This window comes from Mus caroli, unplaced genomic scaffold (genome assembly GCF_978045245.1).
Source record: "Mus caroli unplaced genomic scaffold, Mus_caroli_1 scaffold_3, whole genome shotgun sequence".
NCBI lineage: Eukaryota > Metazoa > Chordata > Mammalia > Rodentia > Muridae > Mus > Mus caroli.
Window position 1 is genome coordinate 127,953,886 of NW_028227258.1, and position 27,490 is coordinate 127,981,375.

General features: G+C 43.2%; 1 long non-coding RNA gene and 1 pseudogene across 15 annotated transcripts in view; both read right to left on the reverse strand.

Annotated features, from left to right (window-relative positions):
• Positions 1 to 27,490, reverse strand: part of LOC115030650 (uncharacterized) — a 614,991-nt gene that overhangs the window by 509,316 nt on the left and 78,185 nt on the right. For 4 of the 15 annotated variants that reach the window (XR_015046780.1, XR_015046776.1, XR_015046782.1 and 1 more), the window contains exons 1-2: positions 6,932 to 7,201; positions 6,738 to 6,806 (exon numbers count right to left, since the gene is read on the reverse strand). This is a non-coding gene — a long non-coding RNA (uncharacterized LOC115030650). Of the gene's footprint in view, positions 1 to 6,737; positions 6,807 to 6,931; positions 7,207 to 27,490 lie in introns of those variants that run through there. The other 11 variants (XR_015046772.1, XR_015046775.1, XR_015046773.1 and 8 more) reach the window with 6 other exon arrangements.
• LOC110291783 (protein SET-like) lies at positions 18,125 to 18,997 on the reverse strand (annotated as a pseudogene).

The window sequence follows — 27,490 nt, forward strand, 5'->3', positions numbered from 1 at the left end:
TGAAAATGTACACTAAAATACAGAAAATGAAATAAAATCATAAATAAGGTTCCCTTCATCCAATTCTACCTTGTTTTTAAAGCTCACCCTTGATTTCTCAGTTCGACTTTGGCCCTGAGTTTGTCTCCTTTTTCCCAGCAAAGCTCCATGGAATGATCATTAGAAAGGCTCTCTTCTGTCCCCTCTCCTAAGCTACCGGCACTGAGGGGGGAAAAATGCTTTCTGCCTACTTTAATCTACATGTGAGACATCTTTAGGCTCCCTTGATCCTCTATAAATGAGTATATAAAATCTCATCACTCTGCTAATACCACATGCAGTCTAGCAGAGATGCCTATGCCTTTCTCGGGGCCTTCTGTGTGCTGAGGATGAATGACCAGGAAACCAAGATGAGCACGTAGAGTCCTGGCTTACAACGTCTCAGTCATTAAAACAATGGCACAGTTGCATTTTTTCCAAAATTCACAATTATGTTACTATATTAAATATATCCACAGACTTTTGGAAATATAAATAGAAGCCCGCTGATCCCCATAGCCAGGGCGATAATCCAGGGTCTGACTCACTGAGCAATGTGCCTCTCCAAAATTATATGACTTTAGGTTATAAAGACTTTCTGTCCCCTAAAAGCACAGACCAGGTACTAAATAAACACCTTTAGCAAGCTGGAGGAAAGCCTCAAAATAAGTGAATTATTTTAGAACGTTCTTCGTGTTTACAGCTCTCCCTTTCTCTCCCCATTCCTCTCTCTATACCTGTAACCCTTGGCTTATATATATTGTCTCACTGCACAAATGGTGGATTGTACCAGCCCTACAGACAGCTGAGGGGTTTTTGCTTTTGTTTTTGTTTTGTTTTTGTTTTTTTTAAAGAAACCATAAATGTTATTTGTTCAGGGTCTAAGGTATAGCTCAGTGCTTGTCATGAATGAAACCCTGGGGTTCGATCCCCTGTACTGCGTAAACCAGGCATGGTATGCATGATTGGAGAGCTGGAAGAAGGAGGCTCAGGAGCACAGGGCCACCCTCAGCTACATAGCAAGTCTGAAGCTAACCTGAGCTACATGGGAGCCTCTATCCAAAAAAAAAAAAAAAAAAAAAAAGTGAGAGGCAGGAGAGACAGTTCAGTGGTTAAAATTATCATTCCTGCACAGGACATAGGTTGGATTCCCAGCACCTCATATGGTGGCCCACAGGTTCAGATGATCTGATTCCCTCTTCTGGCCCCTGTGGGCAGCCAGGTGTGTGCATACTGCACAGAAATATAAACAGGTGAAACAGCCATCATACACATAAAATTAAAAAATAATTAATTTTAGAAAATTAAAAGACAGTGATTTTTTTTCCATTCTTAAATTTTCTATGAGGATATAAAAGTGATGCTCTCTTTGGCCACACCTGATGATCCCCAAAAAGAGGGCGATGAAATTGTGTTATAGATGCTATTTGTAAAACGTAGATGGCCAGCCGGGCGTGGTGGCGCACGCCTTTAATCCCAGCACTCGGGAGGCAGAGGCAGGCGGATTTCTGAGTTCGAGGCCAGCCTGGTCTACAAAGTGAGTTCCAGGACAGACAAGGCTACACAGAGAAACCCTGCCTCGAAAAACCAAAAAAAAAAAAAAAGAAAAGAAAAGAAAACGTAGATGGCCAAGCACTTGCTATGTGTCCAAGGAAGTTTGTATCTATAAAGATGTCACTCCCCTAGGAGGTAAGAGGGACTCGTGATCTGGGACCTGTATCTAGATCTTCAGCACTGCAAGGTGAGCTTCGATCTTCATCGAAGGGTGTCCTGCTGGCTCCCACCTTAAAGCTGTTCGGGCATAGTGCCTATCCTTCCCTCAGTTCATAGCAACAACAGCTGAGAGTCTGCAAGTCACTAAATTTTCATGTTGCTAGGCCCCTGTAGTCTAGCGCATATGCTCTCCTCCAACTCTGTCTGCAACTATCTTACTAGGAGGAAAAATACTTCCATCTCTGACATAGCTCAGAGCGCTGTGGAAGGAGTCTGTCATTAGCATGGGCAGTGAGTTTAAGCCTTCCTTATGACAATAAAAGCAATGTCATATGGTGGATGTTCTTGACATCATCTCCTAAAAGACCTACAGTGGTTGAGAATCATGTTCAAGGCTCTATGAGCCACATAGCACCAAGGTTTTAAACCAAAGGCAGGAGCAAAGGACTGAGTAACTTAAAGGAAAATCTATGCAGAAAATGCTGTACTGTGATCACCGCCTTAGAGCAGACCATCGCAAACCTAAACCTCTCTGTGTTGATCTTAAAGATGCAGATTCCATCTTACAACACCTCCCAGCCATCTTCTCTTCCTAGATATGATCTCTGGCATAAGCTTTTCTTTGCTTGTTTAGTGTGCAAATTTAAAGTATCACTTTTCACGTCCACAAGGATGAACTGTGTGAGATAAGCAAGACATGTAAGACTCTGTCACAGAGGGGTGTTTCTTGGCGAGTTATTTTTCCTTCATTGTTTTCTCATGTTCTACCTGGGCTTGCTCCTCTACCAAAGCTTTCTGTTCAAATCTAGTCTTTAAGAACTTGGTCTTGGCCCCATGGGAACTCACCCTTTAATGAGTTCTTTGGTTTGGTTTCAGTTTGGGTTTTAACCTTCGATTCAGTCACCACAGCACCTAGAAACCGTGAAATCTCTGAGCACTGCTGTTGGAGAGATAGTCCTGGTGTCCTGTTGGAAGTCCTGCTGAAGAATACACTTTCAGGGCAGTGTCCAAAACACCCATGTAGTTTTCCTTCAAGGAAAATGTGTGGTGGGATTGTTTGTACCCACACAGGGTGTCCATTACCACTAAGCAGGATAGCAACTGTCGCCATACAGGATTTAGGGGTTAAGCTGAGCTTGGCACTGGGCTAAGACATGTTCACATCTGGGTGCTAAGACAAACTGGACGACTCTTGTGTGCCACAATATGACTGGCTTAAAGATGGATACAGAAGAAAGGGGTCCGGAAACAGAACCGGACACACGGGAGAACTGGGTGGAACATGAAGAAAGACTTAAAAAGAAAACCTCTGGTGCTGACCAACCAAGAAAGTGCTCAGGAAACCAGGGGTGCTCAAGAGAGTTTGACAAGATATGCAAAGCAAGTCTTCCCCTCCCCATAGGAACATCACTGTGTGCTCTCTCATCCATGAAAGCAGATTAGACTTTACAAATTCAGAGAAGAATTGAGGTCTATGGCTCTGGACTGTCTTGGGACACAAACTAAAAGAGGATGTGGTTCCTGGTGTATATTTTCAATTTGAATGGATCTGGAATCAACTTAGAACCCGCCCCTTGACCACACTGATAGAGACCTGGAGACTCACCTACCATGGCTGACAGCATTCCCAGCATTCCCTGGTTGGGACCCTGAACTGTATAGAGAAAGGAAGCTTGGGAGCAGCCTGTGCTGACCCATCTCAGCTTTCCAGCACTGCACACAGTGTGACCGGCTCCCTCAAGCTCCTGATGCCATGATTCCCCTGCCAAGAGGAGCCAAAATAAACCCTTTCTCCCTTAAGCCAGGGTGTTTTATCACAGTACCAGAAAGCGAACTAAGACAGAAATCATAAATACACTAGGCAGGACAGGAGCCCCAGAAATCTGTGTTACCCCTCAAAAAGCACCAGGCATCTGTGTTATCCCTCCAGATACCCCAGACATCTGTGTTACCCCAAAAGATACTTAGGCATGAGAAGAGCATAGGCCTACACTCTCACGATGCCTGTATGAACAGACATCAGTACTGACTCCCTCTGATCTTGCTTTCCCCTCTGTGAGACAGTGACTCTAGGTCTGTGAGGGTGAGCAGCATCATGGGTGATGTACTTACTGTGTGAGATGGTGGGGTTTTCCACTTTTGTTTCTGCTGCAATAAATATTGAGTCTAAAGGAGCTTGACTCAAAAAAAAAATTAATATGTGACCTTTTTATATGCGTGGTTCCTTTGTCCCTGAGTCTTAGACCTAATTATTTACAGCTACTACGTCAAAACCTATGCAGAGGTGGGGCTACAAGAGAATGTATGCCCTGTATTGGGTCACCCATCTTCCCACTACAGTTTTCGTGCATGGTGGAAGTTGGTACTTTTCCCTCCAGGGTCATGGTGTCACTGGACCAATCTTAGTGTTGATCAAAACATGTGTGTGCTTTGTTCTCACTGCCCGCAGAACCTGGATGCCTCTGGGTTTATAGTGATGTTATTGTCTAAGGAAACTCATTGCTCATCACCACGTAAGGTGAGTGGACCAATCATCATGCTTACAAAGAGAGGTCACCTCCCACATCTTCTCAAAGGCATCCCATGTGACACCTAAAGAGAGTGAGATTCTACCAACATGACAGTGAACAGCCCAGAGCAGCACCCACAGAGCCTAGAGTTAAGACCAGCCAGCCCCTTTTCTGTACCCTGAAAACAGAAAGCAAGCACCCCCTGGTAGGGTGGCCTAGGGACCATCAGAACCTCAGGGCACAGACCCTTCCATGCCGGGGGAGGTAAAGTCCAGCTTGAACCTCCACCTCCTCTCAGGTTCTCCAAGCCCCTCCAGAACACTGGAAGTTTGGTGGCCTCTGTGATGGAAAACAGCCTTGGCTCGTAACAAAAGTCTCCAAGCAGCCCTAACAAGAAGGCAGGACACCAAAACCCTCAAAAAGGTCTCAGACTCACCAGCACCTCTCAGAAATCGCACCCTCTATTCCTGTAACTTCTGAAGATACCACACAGATCTTAGGTTCCTAGCTGATTGGTGGTTGCTTTGGCTTTACAAAGAATAAAATATGTAGTATATCAGTTGTTATTTCAAAGAATAGGGGGCTTGCAAGCCAGAAATCCAGTGATCCTGGTGACCCAGTCACTACTCAGGGATTAACCAGCTCTCCAGGTCCCCAGCCCACAGACAGCAGTGTTACACAACACTGTCTAAACCAGAGGGAAGCAGAAATCCTCACTGCTTTACCACCAAGAGCCATCAAAGGTTCTCAAGACTTTCAGCAGGCAGCCAAGCATCCACGGGCTGAACCGTTAGGCCCCATGGGCTTTCTGGTCTGATTGCGCATTTCTAATACCTTCTTTGCAGAGACACTTCCCCTAACATAAAGTATGTCCATTTCAGCAGAAGCACTCTGATAACCCTCAAGAAAAGTTATGAAAAATAAGATATTGATTGTACACGAGACCAGCTAACAGCACACATTATCGATGCCGAGGGTCAGCAATGATGGGGGTCAACACTGCAAGGCATCGCTCCCAGGTACTGATGTGGGTCAGCACATAGAGTACCACACCACCTCACCGAGATAGGTTACCACACGCTAACTGACTTGCTCTTCCTCCTGTGCCCAGCCCTGTCCCTCAGGTTTCGGTCTACTATCCAGAAACTGTTATAATCAGAGGTAAAGCCCTTTGAAACTGCAATACCAGCACAAACCAGTACCCCAGTGCCACCCTCACCGCAGCTGGCCAGGCATGCTGTTTCAAAGTCAGGCGTTAGGAGGCAGCAATGACTCAAAACCGCGAGGCTTGGAGATGTGGCTTCAGGAAGTTGGGAAAAAGAAGCGCCAGAGTGTGGAAAACAGACCTGTCTGAGGCAATCCTCTGGGAATTCAGATTCCGTGTGACAAACCATCAGAGGGACAGGGCTTGTCCCTCATCAAGACTTGTGTGAGACCACCTGAGTCCTGTATTGTGCACTGCATCATCTCTATTAGACAACAACAGCAACAAACCTTCAGCCAAGAGTCTAAAGGGTTAAACAGTCCTTAAAGCCCCTGATCTCGCTGGGTTGTTTTGCTCTAGGCTCTGGAAGCAGGAAGGCTGCCTCTGTGGGGTTCTGCGCCCCACCTTAGAAATGTGGTCTTCAGTACAAACACTTTTCATGCCACCCTGAGACAGGAGAACTGGCTGTGCTCATTTATGCCATTCTGGCTGAGCTACCTCTCAAACTTAAAATAACACTGTGGCTACTTACAAGTGCCAATGTTCCTTTTGCCTTTTTAAGATTACCTGTGGCATGTGCTCTAATCCAAAGTATAAGGTTTCAGGTAACTGAGCTGTCTGACTTTCAGGACGTTAAAAAAATGCACTTTTCTCTTTCTCAAACAGGAAACTACCTTTGTTATTTGTATTATGGTTCATTGAAATATTTAAATGACGAGACGTTTTGCTTAAGTCACCTTTAAAATGGCTTGACTTTTAAGTAGCAAAACAACTCCTCTCTCTCTCTCTCTCTCTCTCTCTCTCTCTCTCTCTCTCTCTCTCTCTCTCTCTCTCTCTCTCCCCCACCCCCTCTCTGATGTTTATTGTGAGGAAATATGTTCACACAATTTTTGCTACAATTTTACCTCATGCATAAATGGAGAGAAATCATGATGACTGGAACTTAAAAGGGAAATGTACAAGGGGCTCTTAGCTCACAGAAGCACCCCCAGAGCTAGTGCCTGTGATACTCACAGTGTATCTTAAACTACTACACTAGCACGCGTATGTTCCATGCCACACAAAGCTCAGCATCCCAGATCACAAGAGGAAGCAGCACTGAGAACGTTGATTGTCACCAGTAAAGACCAGCTAAGTCAACCAGAACTCACATCAAACAACGCGAACATGGCAGGAAGCCCCCTTCCCTTCAAGGAGTGCACGCTTATCCCAAACGCCTCCAACAAGCAAACCTCAGCTCTGTTGCAACGAATCCTGAACAGGGATGGAAGAAAACAGCACACGTTACTTACTGTTCTTAAGCCATCTATCCACACATCCTTCCGGTTCCGACGGGTGAAGAGGGGTTAGTGAGAAGAAATCTAGCAGGCAAAAAGAAGAGGGAAGCAAATGTTAGTTGTCGGGAAACTCACATCTCCGGGTTCTCTTGAGGCAGTCCCCACAAGATCCCAGCACGCGTAGGAAAAAGTTGGAAGAATCCTCACACCTTCATTCTTTCCAATCACGCGGAGCTCCAAACTTTCCCAGCTCAGACTGCTCAGTCTCCTGGACAGCGAGACGTCCAACTTCGGCCCCACTGGAGATGACTGAGTCCACAGAGCCACGGTAACTTCAACACCCGGTCCACAGCTCCCGCTTCTCTCCCATTCTCCATTCACTTTTTCCCTTCCTAGGGAAAGCTCATAGGTCTGTTCTCCGTGCCCCCCTAGTCAGGCCTGGCTTTGAAATGCATTTCAATCTCTCCACACAGACTGCTTTCATTGCATTTAGAGTCCCACTAAGGCCCAGCCTTAAAAGCTACGGATTCTTTTTTTCTTTAGCCTTCCTCACAAAGGAAGGGTATTTTGTAAATTACCAGCTCGTTCAGATCAACAAAAGGTACTTTCATAGAAAGCCCCATTTCATTTTGCTCAAATTTGATTACAAGGATGGAGAAAAGGGAAGGAAGTCAAAAAGAAAGCCCCAGATGGCTTCTCCATTCATCGCCGTGAATGAGCTTTATCTCTGCCTTTTGAAACCGCAGCCGTGGAAAAGCATTTCTGTTGGCTTAAAAAACTTGACAAAAATTATTGGTTTGCCATTTCTCATGCAACAGCCATTGGGAACTGGATGAAAAGACTTTTTCATGGAATCGCCTGCTTGGATCAAAATAATGGAGATTAGGTATTTCATTATAAATTACAGTGGGAGATAGAGCGCCTGTCATATTAATAGCTACCTGCTCGTGGCCTTCAATGTAGCTGTTCTCCTAGACAAAGGACCAAGAGGGTTGTCTATTGAGCTTGTACTTTAGGCCTGATCAATTTTCTATCATCAAGGCAAAAGGTGAGATGACTAACAAAGGAATTCACACATGACTGACCTCATAAGCCTATAGATAAAACAGCTTAAAGAGGCAAAATACATCCTGAAATTATGGATGATAAACTACATAAAGATGGAGAAGAAAACAGAGTGGAGGACGGGAGAGGAGAGCAGTCTCTATAATTCTCCCTCTTTTGGCCAAATGGACACATTAAAAGCAACTTGTTCTCAGCTGCAGATAATTGCAGCCTGTGGTTTGCAGTGGTCGGCTAGAAATCCTTCCGCCTACTCCTTTCCCCCCTCGGCACCGTCTCAGTCATTTCATTCGCTATTAACGGCAGCATTGTGTTCAGGATAAAGCTTCTACCAAGTCACACTTAAAAACTGAAAAATGGAAAAGAATCACAAACGGCACAAGCTTCCGACGCTGCGCTGTGGAAGATGGTATTTATTCTCTGCTCCAGGTTCCTGACCAGCATGGCAATTCCGTTAGGAACCTGAAGCAGCTTAGAGTCTGAGCTGTACCCACTGGACTCAGTGATGATGCTCTCAGACACCAGCGAAAGCAAGCTCCTTCCGAAAGGGATGGGTGCTTCCGGTTCATCCCATCTCGGGGGTTACTTTATATTTCTAATCAAAGTCACCCAAATGACTGCAGATATAATTGAAGTCCTTTACCCTCTGCTATTGCAACAGAATTGCCATGGAATTGCCCTCAACTTTCCTAAATAGAAAACAGGGCTAGACTTTCTGGCCACTAGTTCATTGCTTTTTGAATTCAGGGTGATTGTAAAGAAAGTATCTTCCAGGAATAAAAACCAGGGTTCAGTTATCCCCATTGCCTGAAAATACAGCCTAACATTGCACATACAATACATAATACACCTAATACAAGATAAAAACCTATGTGAGTAGGAGAAATTTTCTGTGCTATTTTAAACCACAGAGCAATATAAGGTTATTAATATAAAAGGGCTTTTAACTGCCTGAAAGCTTGAAAAATACTATAAATATTGGCCCTGGCAGCAATTGTCAAAATGAGGCCACATTTGGATGGGTAACTGTGACCGAACTTAATGGCTTCCAGATCTTGGGCATGAGCGGCTTTAGTGTACACTCACATACACAGTGATAGCACTATGATAACATAAAGGTCATTTATGTTCGGATCAGGAAACAAGAATATGATGTGATCTTTGCTGTATTCAATGGTTGCACATTGTCTTGGACTGAACTGCCGTCATTTGTTTATCAGAGAGCCCTGGAGCCTTAGACTGTCTTCATCATTTCAAGATAGAAAATTCAAGGTTATTAACTGGTAGGTGCCAGTGAACAGACAGGCTCTTCCAAGCATGAAGCTCACAGAGGGTAATATAGAACACATCTTAGGAGTCAGAAATTCTATATAGCCCTTGACCAAGTTATTCTACCTCTAGGAATTGGCCCAATAAAAACCACCAGAAAATGAAGATAAAGATTACCAGCCCTTCCCCCGAAAGATATTTACTGCCCTTTTCCTTTCTTTTGCTGTAATAAACACCACACACAAAAGGGACTTGGAGAGGAAAGGGTCCGTTTGGCTTCAGTGTCACTATTGCAATCCATTGCGGCAAGCCAGACAGAAACAGAGGCAGAAACCATGGAGAAACACTGCTTACCAGCTTGCCCTCCATGATTTGTTCAACTTGGTTTTTTTTATATAACTCAGAACCACTTGTCAGGGGATGGCACTGCCCACAGTGGGCTGGGCCATCTCACATCAATCATTAACTAAGGAAAACATCTTCACAAACTTGTCTACAGGTCAATCTGGTGGGAACATTTTCTCAAGCAAGGGTCACTCTTCCCAGGTGACACTAGCTGTGTCAAACTGACAAAAATCTAGCCAGCACACCTACCAAAACTGGATCAGAGAAGTGGTTAAGGACACAAAATCAGAAAGCAGACTCGCTGAGCCCCAGTAACAATAAGTTGGTGGCTTTGGTCTTCTATGCTTTGGTTCTCACACCTGTAAATCAGACTTAGACTTTTAACCCTAGAGCTTGGAAGGCTGAAGTAGGAAGAGGAGTTCCAGGCCACTGCAGCCTCTGCTACTCTAGCCTGAGCTACTCTATCGCAAAAAGGGGTCAAAGGGGTAGTGGATGAGGTGTAGTGATGCATGCCTTTAATCCTAGTACTCAGAAGGTAAACACAAGAGATCTCTCTGGGCTCAAGGTCAGATTTGTCTATATAATAAGACCTTATATAAGGAAGAAAGGAAGAAAGAAGGAAAGAAGGACTGAAGGAAAGAAGGAAAGGAAGGAAGGGAGGGAGGAAGGAAGGAAGGAAGGAAGGAAGGAAGGAAGGAAGGAAGGAAGGAAGGGTGGGAGGAAGGAAGGAAGGAAGGAAGGAAGGAAGGAAGGAAGGAAGGAAGGAAGGAAGGAAGGGAGGGAGGGAGGGAGGGAGGGAGGGAGGGAGGGAGGGAGGAAGGAAGGAAGGAAGGAAGGAAGGAAGGAAGGAAGGAAGGAAGGAAGGAAGGAAGGAAGGAAGGGAGGAAGAGTGGGAGGAAGGAAGAAAGGAAGGAAGGAAGGAAGGAAGGAAGGAAGGAAGGAAGGAAGGAAGGAAGGAAGGAAGGAAGGAAGGGAGAGTGGGAGGTTCTCCAAAGTGTTGTGATATACTAAAAGAAATAAACAGTAGAAAAGAAAATTTACAGAAGAGAGGAAATACTTGTAAGTGTACATCTGAAAAGGGTGTGGCATCTAGAATATGTCCAGAAAACATACTAAAGAGCAACATATAACTAATAACAATGGGCAACAGACTGAAACAGGTTGCATGAAAGAAGGTCTACAAATCTGACAGCTGTCTGGAAGCAAGCGGACACCTAACCCCATGAATGAAACCCTGCATGCTGCCGAAGGGGCAGCTCAGTGAATAAAGGCACCTGCCACTGAGCCTGAGCACCCGACTTCAATCCGCAAAACCCACATGATGCAAGAAGAGAGTTGACTCCCAAAAGTTGTCTTCTGACTGCAACATATATACTCTAGCAGGTACAACATGTGCTTCCGCTCCCCCACCCCAATGTAAAACAAAAACCCACAATGAGCTATGATTCCAACACATGTAAAAATGGCTATTACTAAAAAGACTAAAAATAATAAGTGCTAGAAAGAATATGGGAAAGAGAATTAGTACAACTATTGGTCCAACTATGTAAGAAGGTTTCTAAAAACCATTGAAAACAGAATTATTAGGGGTTGAAGAGAGAGCTTATCCATTGAAAGCACTGGCTTCCAGAGAACTGGGATTCAATTCCTGGCACCCACACAGTAGCTCACAACCATCTGTAACTCCAGTCCCAGAGGTCTGTGCACATACATAGTGCACAAACATACACGTAGTCAAAACACTTATACACATAAAAAATTTACATGAACAAACCCCAGAAATACCATGTGGCCTGTTAATCCCTCTGTTAGTGTACAACTCAAGAAAATGAAACCTGTGTTCTTCCAGAACAAGGGAGCCTGGGTGGAAGAAAGCAGAAGAAGTGGAGACCCCAGACTGGACTAGTCTTTAGTAACTAAAGCAACTAGAAAGTTGTAGATTCTCCAAGATGATCTTGTCTTAAGAGTCACAGTCTTACTACATCTAAGCTGGTCATGGACTCACAGCCATCCACCTTGAGTGTCTCAGAAACTGGAATACAGATGTGTACCTCTATCCCTGGCTTTCCAAGACATTGTTAACATCCAGAAACATGGCAAGATGGGGTTGAAGTTGTAAAAATTGAAACGAGTTCTGATATCTTCAGTTCCTACACTTCTGAAAGAAAAAAATATGTGAAATTGAAAACTAAGACTTTTTGAGAAACTTCTACTAATAGAGAGAAAGCTTCAAGAACTTGAAAATACCTCAGGAGCTGGCATCTGTACTTCTGGCTACCTGCAGAACCTAAAAGGAAGGTCTCAACAGCTATCTCTACACCCAGATGCGAAGCAGTGTTATCTACAGGGTCAGTGAGAAGAGGCATTCCAAGGGCAACAAGATGAATGGAAACAGGATAGCATACATACAGACAACAAGCTGTTAGTATTGCAGAGGAAGAAGATCCAACATCCCAAGTAAAATAAGCCAGTCACAAAAAGACAGCAAAGTAGGAGGGACTGGAGAGAGGGAGATAGCTCAGTCAGTAAAGTGCTGGCTATGTAAGCATGATGCCCTGACCTCAATTCCCAGTATCCATGTAGAGAGTGAACCTGGGGCATATACCTGTAATCTCACCAATGGGGATACAGTCACAGGAGGGACACTGAGGCACACTGGCCATCTAGTCTAACTGTGTCATTGAGCTCCAGTCACAGTGAAAGATCCTGCTTCAAAAACCTAAGATTGAAAGCAATAGAGGAAGATACCCAGCATTGACCTCTAGCCTCTATATACATGCATGTGTACATATACCTTCCTACACAGTGCATACATACAAGGATAGGTACAGCATGCCTTCACATTCATGAACATCCTAAACAGGAAGGAGATGTATAGTTAATGGGGGCTGGAAAAGGAAGGAAATGGAGTTGAAGATGGGTACGTAATTGTAGTTTTTCAAAATGAAAGCGCTCTGGGGGTGGGGTTGGAGTGGGTGCTGGCTACCAAAGAATGTAAATATAACACCACACGCTGCACAGTTGAAACTGGTTAAAACAATAGACTGTGTTTTATACATTTATCATCATTTTTTTAAACCTATGACAGTGTTGCTTCCTGGCTTGTAGTTTTAGCCATAAGCATCTAGCATAACCTGGAAGAAGAAAAGGGTGAGAAGGGGGACGGTGAAGAGATGAGCTTCTGTGTGAGGTTAGCTATATGGCTCAGACACTTTCCTCAAAGAGGAAATTCAGTCAGGAGTTCTGCTGACCAGGGTGGGCTCCGGAACTGAGCTTGACCAGCCGGGAAGAAGACATGGATATTGTGAATTCTATGGCACATCCTGTGCCAACGCACCTTAGAAGAGGACCACAATGGCCAGATTTAGACAGGAAGGTAGGGTTGGTCATCTGCTCTTTGAGACTGGCACAGAATGGCTTCTAGTTCTCTGGGGAAATTCTTCCTTAAGAACATTATCCTTATCAAACTGAGGGTGGCCTTGACATACTTATCTTCAACGTCTACCTCCCAAGGGCTGGGATGACATGCACACAACCGGCTTTCAAGTTAACCATTTTCTTTTTCACAAACTTTCTCCTGTAGTTTATCCAGCCAGCCCTATAGCAGAAAACCATGCATGTGCACACAGAGCTTAACAAACAAAGGATGGAGGCCTCCATCCTCAGCGGTGAGCAACTGGAATAACATGTGAAGAGGTGAACTTCTCTAAATGGGATTGAGATTGTCTGAACTGAGTTCCAGATATGCCTTTCCCATGACTGCCTCTCAGTGGATGACACAGATATTTTATTTTTACAAACTCTGCCAGATCTCAGTAGAACTGCCAACATTTCTACTAGTTTCTAAGCCCAAACCCCCGAAGCACCTCAAGTGACAATCTCTTTTCTATCTCATAATGAGAGAACAACAGGAAAAACAACTTCATGTCTCCTAATTTTTCTAATTCTGTTCACATATTGCTCCATCTCTCCATTCCTTTGTGCCTTGTAAAAAATTAACATGCTTCCATTTTTCCCTGTACGACACCTGACTTTCAAGTGCGCACAGTCCTGATTACACTGATAATGTGCAGTTTCTCCTGGTTCTGTGACGGATTCTCCTGCCTTCTCTGTGTAGAAGCAGATCAATGCCTTCCCTTTCCTTACTCAGCCTGTGATCTCACCATGGTCCCTTTCAGCCTTCTGGAACCTCTATTCATGGTCTTGGTCTCTAGTTCCCCGGTTGTTTAGTCCTCCAAGTCAATACTTTAAGTTCGATGAGAAACTTCTCACCTGCACAAGACTCTGCTCTGTCCCCTTTTCTCCACACAGTCAATGACTTCCCTGTTCACAATCCTTCATGATAGGGATACTCCTGAATCCAAAGTCTACACCCTAGTGCTGAACCAAAAGCCACTTCTACTTCAGGGTGTTAAAACTAGCCTGCTGTTGTTCATACCTGCAGTCAGCATGAAAACCCTCGAGGAAGAAACAGGGAGATGGCTCAAGAGACTCAAACCTTAATTCCTTCATCTCCAATTTGGTTATTAGCACTTTCCCCAGTAACAAATCTCAGGCCCGCCTTCACATTCACTTAGTCTTTTCTGTGTGTGTGTGTGTGTGTGTGTGTGTGTGTGTGTGTGTGTGTGTGTGTGTGTGTGACCCGTCCAGCAGGTCCAGTTATTCGAGGGTCTCGAGGGGACCTCCTCCTAAGAACCAAATGGGGGGTAGAGAGAGGCGAGGGCCTTGTGCGAATAATGACACGGAAACCATTCTGGAATGCATCAAAGCCCCAATGTATTAGTCAGGCCCGAGGTTTAAATACACAAGCAAAAGGGGAAGTGCCTTTCAGCAGGAGGAATGGGGCAGAGAAAATGCACCTCAGCAGGAGGGATGGGGCAGCAGAAAAAGAGGAAGTACTTCTCAGCAGGAGGGATGGGGCAACGGAAATTTTTCTTTTGGCGACTACACGGGGAAGCAGGAACTTGGCGGTATCAGGGTACATCTTGAGGTCAGGACATCCGGTGCTGACTTAGGGCTGGAACAATCTGTGGTTGTTCTCGGACCAGTAGCCCGCTTTTGACCCTCTTTTCTTCTCGGGGGGTGGGGGGGGAGAGGCCCAATTCAGAGATCAGGACAGTAGCGTTGCCTTAATAGCTCCCAACATGTGTGTGTGTGTGTACATGCTGTGATGCACAGGCAAAAGCCATGGGACAACTTGTGGAAGTTAATCTATCCTTCTACCACGTGGGTCCCAGGTATTGAGTTCGGGTTGTGAGAGTCTGGCAGCAAGTTCTTTTACCTACTGAGCCACCTGCGACATCCCCGCCTCTCTTTATAATATGTGCACATTGTGTACATGAGGCAGCTGCCTTGCTTGGTGGGATTTGTTTGTTTTGTTGTGTCCTGTTTTGTTTTTGAGACAGGTTCTCTCACTGGGACCTGGGACTTACAAAGGAGGCCAGGCTGGCTGGCCAGCAAATCCCAGGGATCTGTCTCTCTCCCTCCCCAGTGTGAGCATTATAAGCACGTGTCATCTCCATTCACCTTTTCACATGTGTTCTGGGGTTCAGCTCACATCCTCATACTCACAAGACCCCTCTTCCAGTCCCAAGTCTCTCCCATTCTTCACAACTAGACCATGGCCCAGGTTTAAGAATTGCAATCACAGGTAAACTGCACTTCTCCCTTTAACCAACACAAATGTCTCTGAGACCTTCTACTGCTTTCCTGAGACTTTTCTGCATTCTCCAACGCACAGAATCCTCTGGCTATTCTCAGGACCAGGCCTGTGCCCAGTGCTGTGAGCTCCATGTTTCCAGGCACAGAACTGAAGAACGAAGGGCGGCTGTGAATCACATGCATGTGCACCATGCTCCGGCATCTGCCTCCCCTTTGTGCTGAGCACCTTCCTATAACTTGTACCTTACCCCGAGTATCCCTCCCTCCTCACCTGGCAGCACATAAGTCATATCTAAAGATGTAACTTAAATGCAACATCTTTTTATAGTATGTCACGACCAAAGAGTTATCGCTGGGAAAGAAAATACTAGGTCTGGGATTAGATCAGTAATAAAATACTTGTCTATCATGAGTGAAGCCCTGAGTTTATAACAATAATTTTAAAAGAGGAGAAGGATGGAGAGATGAAGAGGAGAAAGAGGAGGAGGAAAAGGAGGTGGTCATGTCAGGATTAAACATCAGCATCTTTCATATAAATTTTATTTTAATTGTGTGTGTGTGTGTGCATTTGTCATTATCTAAAATGCATTTATAACTTAAGGTATTTATATTATATTATTATATTGTATTATTTTTAGTTAAATCAGTCTGAGGTGCTACAGCACAGTTCTGAATTTAGAGATTATATCAGAGGGTCTCAGGGCTTTGATGCAGCCTGCTTATCCCTCGTATGACACTGATCAATGCTTTCCAAGTAAATTCTGCTGTATCTAGGTGCCCCACCAGACCAGAAATCCCTCCATGGAGGGAACTATAATAGGTGACTCCATTTTTGAAGATAAAAACAGCCTAATCAGTTCTTGTTGAATTAATGAATGAATGTGTGTTAAGATTAGTGAAATGCACACTACTGGAGTGAGGTGGGGGTTTCACAATTCCTGGTACTGCAGTAGAGGACTGGATTATTCTTCTGGCTGATGGCTCATGGCCTAATGGTTCAGGCTGACCTTGACTCTGAACTTCTGACTTGTCCTTTAACAACCTTCCTAGCCTCGTAGATCTTACCTTTTTCTATTGCATTTCTTGGCTATTGTATTTAATGACCTATGTGGTCCCTGGGAGAAGGGCCATACCTTAACCATGTCCTGCAGTGTTAGTGTGGGTTTACCTATGCCACAGCCACAGCCACAGGCATTGAGGGACAAGCTATCACTGTAGCTGGGAAACTGTGAACTTTTTAAATCTGTTGTAACAACCTATTGGAAATTCCACTTTCTTATTTTAACTTGGAATCAAAAATAGAATAGGATATTTTTCTTCTGTCACAGACTGGCATCTTGTTTATTTGCTTTTCTCTATAATTCATACCATGTTACACGTTTATTGCTTTGTATCTGCTTCTCCTACTAGAATTCAAATCCATGCCAAGACAGAAATAATAGGATAGATGGATTATTGTCTCAGTCTTTGCGTCTTTCAGTCTGGACTTGATTGAACTACTGCAGGAAGAGTCTTTCCTCATGAAAGAGAGAAAAGGCAGTATAGGATCGCCCAGTCCTAAAAAGCCTTTGTTTTGGAAACCTTCAGATGCCGTGAGAGGGTGTCTCCAATGGAAAAAATACAAGGTATGGCACTTCACCCAGAGACCACACAAATCATTAAATACATAGCCAAGACATATACAAGAGAAAGGTAAGATCCACAAGGCTAAGGAAGTTGTTATAGGTTCCATGGTTGGAAAAGGATTCATTTCACACAAGATAGTGCTGTTTCTCACTTATCTGTTAGCTTTCAAGAACTGCTACATGTTTACTGGCAAAATAAAAACTTAGCTTGACATTATTTCATAGATATTAAAGAACAATACTACTTAAGATAACCACACAAAAGACGAGGAAGCTCACCTGTGCTCTACAACAATGTCCCTACCTAAGGCTTTCAACCAGCCTAAATTTGTTAGGAAAGTTTAAGCTTGGCTTTAGTGTCCTATTAGCAACAGGAGTGATTTGGAAATAAAATAGTAATTATACTCTCTTTAAGAGAGAGAAGTTTGCCAAGGAAATAATACAAGTAAAACCTAAATGGATATGTTTAATCTAGTAGGAAATTAAATGGTAATAATTATGAAAACATTAAGCTACAAATATTTGCCATACTCCTTAAACTGTTTTATCAAGCTTTATGGTAAGTCCTGTGGGGATCTCTGTGGTGTGTGTGTGTGTGTGTGTGTGTGTGTGTGTGTACACACTGATTTTATTATAACAAAGCAACTTGTACACTTCAACATTTAAAATGAGCATCTTTTTCCTTCCAGTGAAAACCAAAAAAGAAAAAGAAAAAAATTAAAAATAAAGTTACAACAGAGAATGTCAACTGCAAATAAAACCGTACAGTTTCTGCTGATTCTCCCATTGAGTGTCACGGCTCAAGTCATCATCAGGAGAGAATTTTATTTTAACAGTGTCACCTTAAAGTGCAAGGATGTCTGTTAAACATCACAATTAAACATGCCAAAGGAGAAGCCATGTTGTCAGATGCCCACCTATCCCCGACACCCCAATCCCACCCTTGCTCACCGTCTCTACCCACCTTTTTTTTCTTTTTTCATTTTTCTTTTTAGTGGACAAAGAGAAAGTAGACAGCTACATGCTGGTAAATGCTAACTGTCTGTGTTCACATAGAGACACATTCTAATCTCTGAGCCCAATATACAGAGAAAAGGAAAAAAGCTAGAATTCTATAAACTACTACACAGAGCCAAGGGAACTGGAGGGCTTTTCTTTTTTCCCACAGAGCATGGTGGTGGTGTTGAATCCACAAATTTTTGAGACAAGAAAGGATAAGAAATGAATTTAGAACAGAAACGTGGAGATTCTTTTCCTGTTGTATTTTGCTCAAGATATTTCCCCCGAAATTAATCGAGAACCATGATGCTGAGTCCTCAAAAGAGGGGGACTGAGCACAGAGGGACAGGGAGGAAAGGACTGCAACTTGCTCCCAGGGACTGGAGAAAATCAAAAAAGAAAAAGAAAATAAAAAAGGTTGGAATCCATCAATCTTCTGTGCTAATCATCCTCCCCTTCCTCCTCCTCTCTCTCCTCCTCCTCTCCTTCCTCCCCTCCATCCTCACCATCATCTTCACTTCATCCTCAACTCCTTCTTCATCAATATCTTCTAACCCCTCCTCCTCTTTGTCGTCATCATCATCATCTTCTGCCTCTCCTCCTTCATCATCCATGGCAAGAACCAAATACTACTGCCAGGGATTTGGCCAGATGTCACCTTTGATGACCTCTCCTAACTCAGCACCTGCGTCAGAATGGTCAGTAAACCAGGTAAAGAAGCTCTCTGGCTCTCCCTGCTGCCTCTTCCTGCTGGCCGTATTCTGCGTTTGACTTGAGCGTTTTGTCAAGTCCTTTCCAGACTCCCATTTGATTTCAGTGGACTTTGAAGACGGGTCACCACTCTCATTCAGATGAAATTCTTTGGAGAGAACTTTATTTTCAAAGTAAGGATTTTCAACAAAATAAAAAATCTATTCTGTAACCTGATTTAATGTCTTCAAATTCTGTCACTTCAATTAATGCAGAGCCTCCTCGTCCTCCTCCCCAAGCAGTGCAGACACTTGTGGATGGTTGACAAATGTTGTTACCCAAAAATTTGGGATTTTGGCGATCAATTCTGACCTCTTCTGAAAAAAAAAATGGTTGGCGGAGTTTGTTATATTTTTGTTCTACTTTCAAAATTCCCACACGGGCTTGTCCATTAAGTCCGTCTATTTCATTTTGTACTTCATCAATACGTTCAAATGCTTCTTGCTGTTCTTTTTCTCTCTTCAGCAGACCAGGAGAGGCCAACTTGTTCTCCAGCTTTAGGGCAGCAGCCGGTCTGGGTTTCTTGGACTGAGGCAGGATCGCAGATTGCTACTTCGGGGCCATGGCTCAAGGGAGGTGGCTGGGAGACAGAGGCCAGAGCCCTGATGTTCACAGCAGGAAGAAACTCACAGGAATTCCTGTGGGGATCTCTTAATCTGCTTCTTAATCTAGAACAGTGGTCCTTCCTAATGCTGTGAACCTTTAATACAGTTCCTTATGGTATAGTCATAACATAATATTATGGCTATATTACAAAATCATATTACTTCACTTCATAACTGTAATTTTAACTGATATGAATTATAATGTAAATATCTGACATGCAGGACATCTGATGTACAACCCCTGTGAAAAGGTTGTTTGACCTCCACGGGGGTCATGACCTCCAGGTTAACAACCACTGATCTAGTGTGAGATGCATTTTGAACCTCAGTGTCATGGATTGACTTCCTTGAAAATGTTACAAAATGTTTGGGCCATTTAAGTCAGTTGTATGATCTGACCGAACTAGCCAAGTTTATCTGTGCTAACCAAAATTTAAAACTGGCCATACATATTTACACATGGCTATTAAGGAAGCTGACTAAGCTCACTTTAATATGCTTAAGCAATAAAACAATTTTAGCATGATGCAATTGATTAGAAACACAAGTGGTATTTGGTGTATTTGACTCACAGGGTCTAGGTAAAAACATTGTAAGGAAGCTGAGGGGCTGGGGAGATGTTTTGTAGGCATAATGACCTGAATTCAGATGCCAATGACCATGTAAAGAACTATGTATGGTCACACACTAGCACCCTGAGACTAGAGACAGGGGCATCACAGTGTTTAGTGGCTGCCATTGTAGTTCGAGGTTCAGTGAGAATCCTATCTCAAAGGAACTGAGTAGAGGATAATAGAGCAAGACACTCAACATCTTCCTGACTTCTGCACACACATGTATAGGCATAGGCATGTATGCACACATAAACCATACTCACACACGTAACATACACAATAAAGAGAATGATGGCTGTCTGTCCTTTTTAAATAATCTAAATCCTGGAATAATTGCTGGTGTCTTCCTTCAGATTATAGACGCACTTCAACCCTTGATGACTTCACCTTCCAAATGCATAGCTGCCATGTGAACTTTCTATGCTTCTGCAAGTCCGGTCAAACCTCATTATATGGATGGGTGCAATAGCAGCCAACTGACCTTTCTTATTCTATTTCTCCCTCTGACAAGTTTTCTCACTGCCACAAAAGCAAACCTCTTAATAGTATCATGGATAAAACAGAACATGGGACCCTGTATTGCTACCTCTCCACAAACACACTAGTCAGTTGCAATTCAGACAAGTATCATTTCTGATATGGAGTCAAAAGGACCCAGCACCTGAGAAAATTCAAACCCCAACTCTCTAACAGAGAAAACTGAGAAGTCCCACACTGGAGACTCAGCACATGTGACAGTGTCACATGATCGGAAAGATACCTCCTGGTGCCTCAGTTTACCCAGATGGCAGGTTCATTCACATGTCCAACCATGCCCCAGACATTCTAAAGAAGTTCCCTGAAAGACTATATTTCTAATTGTGGATCTCTCTCGGATCTAGCACAGTCATGTGGCCTTTGGGAGGAGAGAGTTTGAGCTGACTGTTAGCCTGTACTGTGGGCTGAGCAGCAGTTTGAGCTGACAGGCATCTTTGATGCTGCCCTGTACTCAGCATGGAGCAAGCAGATGGAAATCCCCGCGCTCCACTTCCACCTAGGAAGGGAAGACTCCATAGCTGTTCAATGTCCAGTGGCCAAAAAGCTGCTGTGACCACAGTAATTGTCCACTTGACAGAAGTGAGAATCACTTCTGCACGTACCTGTGGGTGGTTACCTTGATTATGCTAATTGATTATGTTAATTGATTATGCTAATTGAGGTGGGATGACTCACCTACAGTGAGGGACCACCATTCCCTGCCTACGCACCTGAACCAAGGGCTGGGCAGCAGCATGCACTGATAGCTTTTTGTTCTTAGTTACAGATGAAGTACAACCAAGTCTCTCAAGCTCCCGCTGCTATGACTCCCCTCTAGGATGGATTGTGGTGTAGGACTGTGAGCTAAAATACACATTTCCTCCCTTAAGTTACTTCTCAGGATATATCTTTTTGTTGGGGTATTTTATCACAACAACAGGAAAAGAAACAAGATACCTGACCCAAGGAACTAGCACCTGTGTTTCCAGTCTTGAACATCTAACAGGCCAGTCCATCCCAGTGTTGATGGCAGCCTAAACTGGCACACACAATAGCTTTCCCACCAGCTCAGAACAGAATAAGTAGACCACAGCTAGACCTGTATCTCCCACCAGGTTAAGAGTTAGTGGAGGCCACCAGAATCTCTGGCCAGACTCCTTTATAAGCTCAGTCCAAAAAGATGGAAAAAGATGTCTGCTTTACTTAATGGGATGTCTTTAACACAGAATCAGGAAAAGGAATTAAGCAAAGATGTTTAAAAAAATAGCAATGATAACATTTCTGAAGCTAACTGTGGTGGTTTGAATTAGAATGGACTTCATGGGTTAATTATTTGAATGCTTGTGCCCCAGTCTGTAGAACTGTTTGAGAAGGAATAAAAGGTGTAGCCCTATTGGACAAGATGTGTGCTGTGTCAACTTGCCACAAGCTAAAGTCACTTGAGAGGAGGAAACTTTAAATGAGAAATTGTCTCCATAGAATTAGGTGTAGGCAAGCCAGGAGGATGGCTTTTAGTTGATTGATGGGCTAGGGTCTAGCTCATTATGAATGGTATCACCCTGAGTTGCTGGTCCTGGGTCCTGTAAGAAAATCATGAGGAGCAAACTAGGAAACATGACTCTTCCATGGCTTCATCATCAGCTCCTGCCTCCAGATTCCTACCCAGTTTAATTCCTACCTTAACTTCCCTCAATGGACTACAATTCTGGATGTGTAAGCCAAATAAATAGTTTCCTCCCAAAATTGATTTTGGTCATGGTGTTTCATCACAGCAATAGTAACTCTTAATAAGACAAGGCATGTCACTGGAAGTAGGCTTTGAGGTTTCAGAATTCTGTCATTCTCTTTCTCTCTCTCTCTCTCTCTCTCTCTCTCTCTCTCTCTCTCTCTCTCTCTCTCTCTCTCTCTCTCTCTCCCTCCCTCCCTCCTCTCTCTCTCCCTCTCTCTCTGCCTACTATGTGTTGATCACCACTTGTAAGTTCTGGACTCTGTCTCCCTTTGCAGACCCAGCTTAGCTTTTCCCCTCCAACTCTCTGAATGTTCCTTTCTAACCCATCTCCATTACTTTGTGACAGCTGCCAGTCTGAAGAAACACTTTCTGACAGGGACCCAGAGTGGGCTTGGACTCGGTAGGTGATGTTCATTACCTATCCTGTCCTCTATTACAGACTCTCCAAACTTACTTACTCTTAGTCTTGTAGCATCGTGTTGTGGGAGCCCCTCCTCCAACCCAACTCCATTCGTTGGGACTCCACCTCTTGATGCAGCTCCTCTAGCTCTTTCCTCTCAGTCCAACTTCACTCCTTTCTGTAACCACTGGCCTGCAGAAGCTTTCTCTTCCAAGGACCCCACAGCTACCATAATTGCCTAGGATCCAAAGACTGCAACAGCAATAGAATACGTATCCAGCAAAGATAAGACCAGGCATTGACACCAAGAAATATATCAAGCACCATAATTCCAAATGCCTAGTCTGCAGCACAAGAACAAAAACAAGAGAGCAAATAACCCAGAAGCAAGTTATCCTATTGCAAAAGGCCCTGAGAAACACAGTCTACTGAAGCACAAGACTTCAAAATAACAATTATGAAAATGCTCAGTGACCTTAAACAGGATATAAATAAAACCCTTAATGAAATCCATGGAAACAGAACCAGTTGAATGAAATAATAAAGCCAATTCAAGACTTGAAAGTAGAATTTAACAAAGAAATAAAATCACTAAAGAAAACTCAAACTGAAATGAAATATGAAATTAAAACTTCAGGATGTGAAACAAAAAACCTAAGAGGTCAACCTTGCCAACAGATTATAAGACATGAAAGAGAGACTCTCAAGTGGTGAAGACAGAGTAGAAGAAATAGATATCTCAATCAAAAATTTTCCTGGCAAAAATTCCCAGAAAATCTGGAGCACTGTGAAAAGACCAAACCTATGAATAATGTATAGAAAGGAGGAAGAAGCACAGGTCAAAGGCATAGAAAATATTTTTAACAAAAATAACAGAAGAAAATTCCCTCAATCTAAAGAAGGAGATATCTAACCAGGTACTAAAAATATGAAGAACACCAAATAGAGAGGACCAGGAAAGAAATCTCCAGGACATCTGCTAATTAAAATACTAACATACAGTTCAAAACAAAATTGAAAGCTACAAGGGAAAAAGGCCAAGCATATGTAAAGGCAGATATATTAGAATAATACCTAACTTGTCAGTGAAGATTCTGAAACCAGAGGGCCTGGATGGATGGATGTTCTAGAAACTCTCAGGGCCACAGATACTAGCTATGACTACTATACCCAATAAAACTATCAATCACAATAGACAGAGAAAATCATTCCCTGAAAAAAAAACAAATTTAAGCAATATCTATCTACCAATCCAGATCTACAAAAGACACACTTGAGGAAAAGTGTCAGTCTGAAGAAAAGAGCTTTAAAGGATGAAGACAATGTGTCCTGGCCTGCACTGTGATGGTGTTCAGATCCAAGATTTAGGAGAAGTAAGAGCTCAGAGGGTGGTATCTCCTCCCTGAGCTAATGAACAGGCCCAATACAAGCTCTTGTACAAGTTCTGCATGCAAGGACTTGGAAAGCTGAAGGGCATCCATGAACTAAGAGTCAGGTACGAACTAGACACTAAATATGCTTTTTACCTTGGATGTCTTAGACTGTGGTATGTTGTCATAGTAACTGAAGCATGGCAGGCAGCAGAGAACTTAAGGATGGTGTGAGAGTGTGAAAAGGAGAGAAAGAACCAAAGGCCATGCTTAAGTTAAAAATGGATGAAATCTGAGGACATGAAGATCCATATTCCAGACACCCCAAAGTATCATGTAAGAGAAACATAACAAGTTTACACTTGGAGCTGGGAAGTCAGTAATGTGTTTACTCTACAAGTGTGAGGACCTGAGTACTTGAATAAAGACCAGGCTATGGTGGTGCAGGTCTAATGTCAGTACTGGGAAGAGAGAGACAGGAGAATCCCTGAAGCTTGCTGGCAGCCACACCCATCCGCTAGGTATGTTCCTGTCCAAGTGAGAAACCCTGTCTCAAAAAGCAAGGTGTATGGCACCTGGGATCAAAGCCAATGTTGGCATCTGGCTTCCAGAAACACACACACACACATACAGAGAGAGAGAGAGAGAGAAGGAGAAAGAGAGAGAGAGACAGAGGCAGAGACACAGAGATACAGAGAGAGACAGAGACAGAGAGACAGAGAAACAGACACAGAGACAGGCATAGAGACAGAGACAGAGAGAGAAAAAATAAATGCAATGTAAAAACTTTTAAATCATTCTTAGAGGGGGAAAAATCCTACAGGGTATTGAGCATGAAGTGGATTTTGAAACTGTCAGGCTTTTGTCATAAGGGATAGTCGTATTTCTTCTCATCTGAAAATCTAAATTATAAAGCTGACATTTTACTTGGCACCTCCTTGTCAATTGTGAATGCAATAGTATGCCCAGTAAGATACCCTTTGACTATAAGAAAATCAGTTTTCCCCAATGGAGTCTCACTGGGTATATAAACCACAGTCCAGGGCAGGCCCAGTGCTCAGGAAGATTGGCCAACTCAAAATGAATTTCATGAGTTTGTGTGTGTGTGTGTGTACCTTTTGTCTTGGGTTTTGTTTAGTTTTGTCTTTGTTTTACTGTCTTGTTTGTTTTGATTTTCATTTTCTGTTTTCATTATTTATTTGTTTTTGTTTTTGAGAGAGAGAGAGACAAGGAACATGCAGTTGGGCAGGTCAGAATGTGGGTCAAGTTGGGAGAGAGAAAAAAACGTGATCAAGATATATGCTATGGAAGAAAGCTTTGAATAAAGAGAAAGAATAGAGGTGGGTAATACAGGTGTCAGTGATAAGGAGCATAAGAAGTAGGGCAAGGTGAAACCATGGATTAAAAACAAAAGAGAAAAGAAAAAAAAAAACAAAAACAACACTCTGTAACCCAAAGAATGTGGCGCACACACAGGAACTTGTAGATGCTAGTAATGCTTTGTGCCCTACAGCCTTGGCATCACAGTATTGGATCTGGAAGGTTAGACAGCAGAAATCATCCCCTATAGTTCTGGAGGCCAGAAGTCTGTGGTCAGGACCACAAACAAGGCCCTGGTGCGGCTGTAGCCCCCACAGACTGTGGAGAACATTCTCCTTGCCTCCTCAAGCCCTTGACTACTGAGCTTCTAATCCTTGGAGCTACCAGCCCTCCTTGACTCAGGGCCATCTCACTCCAGCCCTCAGACCTCTGTGCCTTGCTTCACATCATCTTCCTCTCTATGTATGGAACTCTCTCTGTCTGGCCTCCTATAAGGAGAAACTTGATGTGCAGGGGTAGTACTCCACTTCAAGATTCTTAATCAAATTTATAGAGATCTTTTTTCCAAATAAGTGCACGTACGCAGAGGTCAATCTACTCTAAGCAGCAAGGGCTCTGCTGATAGGAAAGGTCAGGCTCAGAATATACTGAGACGCCTCGGGACACCAGATGTCATAGAGATAAGTCAAAGTCAGCTCACAAAAGGGAGTCTCTCTGGGACCCAAAGACAAATCACAGCTGTCTACATATTTTTCTTGATGTTTTAATGAAATAGGTGAAGATGTAAGCCAATATAATTAGCTTCATGCATTAAAGTTTTACTTAAGTTTAATTCTACATCTTAAGTAAATTAGATGTAAGTTTCATCTAATTTAATTTATGCTGTAGATTTGGTCAATTCTTAATAATTCCTTCTCGTGTTTATAGAATTCTCAGGAAAAGTGTCAAGCTGATCAGACTCATGCAGGAGAAGAAAAGAGAGTGACTGTTCCCGGCCCAGGGAGATGCTATGATGGACAGGCCCATCTGAGCAGGACACAAAATGCTCAGATTGGTGTAGGAAGAATCCTCAAACCAAGGAGATGAAGAGAAGAAGGAGCCCAGCCCCAGCCCCACCCCCACCTGTGGTCACTGTCCCACATGTATCTGCACATAACACAGAAAAGCATTTGCTACACACACACACACACACACACACACACACACACACTAAAAACAACAACAGAAGCATTTGGAGTTGTGTCTGATTTGCCTCTAAGTAATGACTCCTCTCTCTCTTCCCTCTTTAGATCCTGATAAATGTCAAGACCTAATCAAATGTCCTCGTCCCCAATAGAATTCTGCCTGGGCATGGAACCTAGGGCCTCAGACGTGCCAGGCAAGCCCTTGACTACTGAGCTTTACCTCCTAGTTTGCACTTGTTATTTTGTGACAGGATCTCACCAAATTGCTCAGGCTGGCTTTGAATCTGCAAGCCCATGATAGCTCCTCTAGTAGAGTGGTTCTCATCAGTCCTAGTGCTGGGACCCTTTAATACAGTTCCTCATGTTGTGGTGACCCCAACCATAAAATTATCTTGTTGCTTTACAACTGTAAATTTGATGTTATTATGAATCATAATATAAATAGCTGATATGCAAGATGTCTGATAAGGGGCCCCCAAAGCGGTTGTGCCCCACTGGTTGAGAACAACTGCTATAGTAGTTTGGATGACAGGCCTGTATCCTTGAGGCTATCTATAGGGATGCCTCTTTGGAGTCTGGCTAAAGTCAGCAGCCTCCCTGTCTCTGTCTCCTCAATACAAATGTGTGTGTGTGTGTGTGTGTCCCCATTTCTTCTCTGTCCTCCACAGGTTTGCCATGGTTGCATATACACATGCATGTTCACACACCTAATGAGTGATTAATAATGGGATGAAAAATTAAATAAATATGAAATTGCCACAGAGATGCCCATACATAGTCATAATTATAAATGGTAGCATGTCTATGGGGCAGAAACAGTTTATTTTATGGATTAATGTCATTTCAATCTTTAAGTAGATAATGCCTTATAGATTTAAACTGTATATTTCCTTCTTGAAGAAACCATATACTTAAAAGGAAAAGCCAGGTTATCTGGAAAGAAAGGTACCATCTAACTTAACAGAATAGAAAAGAGAGGGAGGGGGAAGACCACAGTGGGATTTAAATTTAAGAATTTTGCATGTTATATTTTTAATTCTATAATAAATGTGAGTGTTACACATTGAGAAAATTCTGGCAATTAAAGAGGTATTTTCAAGAATATCTTAATTTGCAGAAAGTAAAGCACTGGCAGGCAGCACTCCCTCCAGGCTTAGCTGATGGAGTGGGGCTGGACAGCATGCTTCAGGCCCAGGCAAGTGATTATAACCATCTTACAATTCTAGCCCTGAATCACCATGACAACACGAACATATAATTATATACATGCATTAGGAGAAAACCAAAGAATGAAAAATACAAAGCATGCAGGGATGAAT